This window comes from Ovis canadensis, chromosome 2, assembly GCF_042477335.2.
Source record: "Ovis canadensis isolate MfBH-ARS-UI-01 breed Bighorn chromosome 2, ARS-UI_OviCan_v2, whole genome shotgun sequence".
In the NCBI taxonomy this organism is placed as follows: domain Eukaryota; kingdom Metazoa; phylum Chordata; class Mammalia; order Artiodactyla; family Bovidae; genus Ovis; species Ovis canadensis.
Genome location: NC_091246.1, coordinates 226,886,455 through 226,890,761, shown reverse-complemented (window position 1 = coordinate 226,890,761; position 4,307 = coordinate 226,886,455).

Sequence of the window (4,307 nt, the reverse complement as noted above, 5' to 3'; positions counted from 1 at the left end):
TTGTCAAAACAAGTTTTTTGTGATATATACTAAAAAGTATTTATATTCTGATTTGAACTAGTTTGATCATTCAATAAGTATTTCTCCTATTAAGATATTATGCATCCTTTAACTTATTGATTTAACTATATATTACCAAGATCAAAAAAATACAGCTTGGCATTGTTACGTGTAAAGCCACGACCATCATAAACTAGAAACACAAAGATATTAAGGTCAGTAATCCTTGGAAAGATGTGTTAAGCAACATTCTATTTAGTTATTTATGGCTGTGCAGGGTTTTGTTGTGGCTCATGGGCTCTTCGTGGTGTGCGGGCTCTCTAGTTACAGCACACAGGCTTTGTTGCCCCGCACAATGTGGGATCTTAGTTCCCCAACTAAGGATCGAACCCACATCCCCTACATTAGAAGGCAATTCTTTACCACTGGACCACCAAGAAAGTCCCTAAACAGCCCTTGAAAAATGAGTAATTACAGTCCCTTTCAGAGCCTGTCTTGATCACACTCATTTATTCATTGAACACATTTTTCTAGGGGACACACATATATATTGGGCTTCCCTGGTGGCTGAGCAGGTAAAGAATCCACTTGCAATGTAAGAGACCTGGGTTCGATCCCTGGGTTGGGAAGATCCCTGAAGAAGGGAAAGGCTACCCACTCCAGTATTCTGACCTGGAGAACTCCACGGACTGTATAGTCCATGGGGTTGCAAAGAGTCGGACATGACTGAGCAACTTTAACTTCTTTACTTTCGTTCTAACTTTTCAACCCAGAATATATTCTACTCCAAGACAAAACTAGTGTAGAAATTCAGGAATGTATTATTCATCAAACATACTGAATCTAAAGAATGATCCACATAAATATTCAAAATTCTGCTGGAGCCAAGTATTTCCTGGATGAGACAGACTACATCAGGAAGCAGAGAAAAGCTTTTTCTTCTTCCCAGACGCCACTTCATCTTTGGTCACTATTTCTGGTTAGTCTTCTGTTAGCTGCCATAACAGAGCATCACAAGTTTGGTGCCTTAAAAGAACACAGATTAATCACCCTACAATTCCTTAGGTTAGAAGTCTGATATGGGTCTCCCTGAGCTAAAATCAAGGTGACAGCAGTGCTGCTTTCCTTTCAGGAGGCTTGAAGGAAAAAATCAGTTCCTGGCCTTTCCAGCTTCTTAGAAGCTATCTCTGCTCCTTGACGTTTGGCCCCCTTCTTCTACCTTAAAAGCTAGCAACGTTGCATATCTCTGACTCTATCCTGTCATCACATCTCTCTGACAACAGCCAGAAAAGAGTCTCTGTTTTTAAGGACTCATGTGATTAGATTGGGCTCACAGGATAATCCACAGTTATCTTCCCCATCTTAGGGTCTGTAGTAGCCTTAATCACATCTGCAAAGGCCACTTTGCTAGGTAAAGTAACACATCACAGGCTCTCTCGGAGGCTTCGGAAGAGAATCTATTCTCAGCTTCTCCCAACCTGTGGCACCTGCTGGCATCCCTTAGCTCATGGCTGTGTCACTCCAAGGCTGCAGTGACAGGTATAAGATCTATTGGAAAGGGCTATTACACCACACGAAGCAGGTTGAACTTTGTATAGACAAGTTTTTAAGTCACCTAAGGGATAAAATCATCAAAGAAGTTACCCCTGGGCACCAGGTGGGACATGGACTGGAAAGGTAGAGAGTGACTGCTTAGAGTAAGGAGGCTGCTGAGCTGCCCAATCAAGAATGGCCCTTTAGAATGTAAACTGGTGCAGCCACTGTGGAAAACGCTATGGGCAGTCCTTTTAAAACTAAAAATAGAGTTATCATATGGTCCAGCAATCTCACTCCTGTGCATATGTCCAGAAAAGACAAAAACTCTAATTCTAAAAGATTGCAGGCAGATGCTTTACCATCTGAGCCACCAGGGAAGCCCCTATTCTAAAAGATACATCTACCCAATGTTCATAGCAGCACTATTTACAATAGCCAAGACATGGAAACAACCCAAGTGCCCATCAACAGGTGATTGGTTTAAGATGTATTGTGTGCTAAGTTGCTTCATTCATGTCTGACTCTTTGTGATCACATGGACTGTAGCCTTCCAGGCTCCTCTGTCCATGGGATTTTCCAACAAGAATACTGGAGCAGGTTGCCATGCCCTCCTCCAGAAAATAAGGATTGAACCCAAGTCTCTTTCGTCTCCTGCATTAGCTGGCAGGTTCTTCTGCCACTGAACCACCTGGGAAGCCCTTAAGATGTAGTGTGTATATATAAATATATAAAATGGAATATTAGTGATAAAAAAGAATGAAATATGCCATTTGCTGCAGCATGGTTGGACTTAGAGAATATCATACTAAATAAAGTAAGTCAGAGAAAAATGAATATTATATCACTTATATGTGAAATCTAAAAAAAAAAACAGTGCAAATTAATCTACATACAAAGCAGACACAGACTCATAGACACAGAAAACAAACTTATGGTTACCAGAGGGAAAAGTAGGAGATAAATTAGGAGTATGGGATTAACAGATATAAACTACTATATACATAAATTAGATAAGCAATAAGGATTTACTACATAACACAGGGAGCTATATTTGATACCTTGAAATAACATATAATGAAAAATTATCTGAAAAAAATATAATACATACATAACTGAATCACTTTGCTATACGCCTGAAACTAACACAATACTGTAAATCACTTATACTTCAATTAAAAAAAAAGAACTGCCCCTTAAATGGCAAAATGGTGTTCATGTAGAGAGAGGAAAAGGGCTAGATTTGAGAATTGGAAAGGAAAACCAACAGTGCTTTCTCTCAGCATCTGCCCCCTCCGCCTTGTGTGGTAACTGCACCCTGCTGAGGGGAAGCAGGGAATAGCTTCACCTCATGCTTCAGGCTCTGGACTCCAGGGGTGGGCCTCATGCTCTGAATCTATAACTTGTTCTGTTCCTGCTTTTCTTGGAGGAGCACATGACCCTAATCAAGACAGTCAGGCCACCAAGACCCAACCCGGGACTTCGGTAAGCAGACTCGCTCCTGCAAGACCAAGTGGTGTCACTTGCACATCTGGGTCTGCCCCAGACTGCCATGGACCTGAGATGGAGCCCACCCAGGGTATTTGGAGCCTATAGCTGAATCCTGGGAGCATCTTTGAGCCCCAAATCGAGCTATAATTTAGTCAACTGTGCTTGTGGACTTGTCATAGGCTGCTAGGTTTTTAAAATTTTATTTCTTTGGTCTAAGCCAGTTTGAGTTGAATTTTCTGTTCAAATGGACTCTGAATGAAGATTATTCAGTGTCTCTAATGATTACCACTGGGAACAGGGAAAATCTCTGAAGTGTCCTGCTCTTGGTCTCATGGCCAGAAGTGGATACAGATTTTCTTAGTCACTGTTGGCCCCTCTTAGGTAGGGGTGGACATTTCTTCCTCACTTACTAAGCTAGTGGAATCAAAGGCCTTGGAGACTCTGGAAGGGGAGGCCTAGATCAGTGACTCCCAAACTTTAGGATTTCACAGATTTCAGCAGTAAAACTACAAAGAAAAATCTTAGGATACAAATTCAAATTGCAAAGTTTTAATTTTGTTAAGTAAAAATCTGAAAACAAACACATTAAAAAAAAAACACTGCTATCTATCGTCACCATAATATCATAAAAGATATGACACTTTGACACACACACCTGAAGGATAACATAGAATACAGGGCAGTCATTTAAAAAGAATACCCTTAGCTTTGTGAAAGTTACTCTGTGCCACTCACTTTTCTCTGTCTCAGATATGTGACACTTCCCTAGCAACACCGATCTGCTAACTGGCCTAGAAGAGAACCCTGTACCCCTCAGTAAAGTGTCCCCAGCATCCCTGGGGGATGTCACCCACATCCCTGGCACAGGAAACACCTGGACAGCTCTGAACATCTGTCTCAGTGGGGCCCCCAAAGCCGTGATCTCTGGCCATTCTGTAAATCACCTGACCTTGAGCTAGGTGTCCATCAGCTAGGGCAGAGTAGGGGTGGTTATGACACTTGGGCGTAGGCACTATGATGTGTGCATGGCAGACCACCCAGTCGACACATCAGGGCCAACTTGTACAAGGGCCAGTTCTGGCTCCTGAGCTGACAGCACCTATTTGTCCTCCCCAAGCATGGTAACTTCCCACCAGATACACATCCAATTACCACTGGCAAACCCCCATCTCCTATATCAAGTGAGGCTAAGTGACATGAGACCCCACAATCCCATGCTCCCAGGGCCTAGACCTCACCCTGACAAAAACACTTATCAGAGAAGCTTGAGAAGACACGCCAAG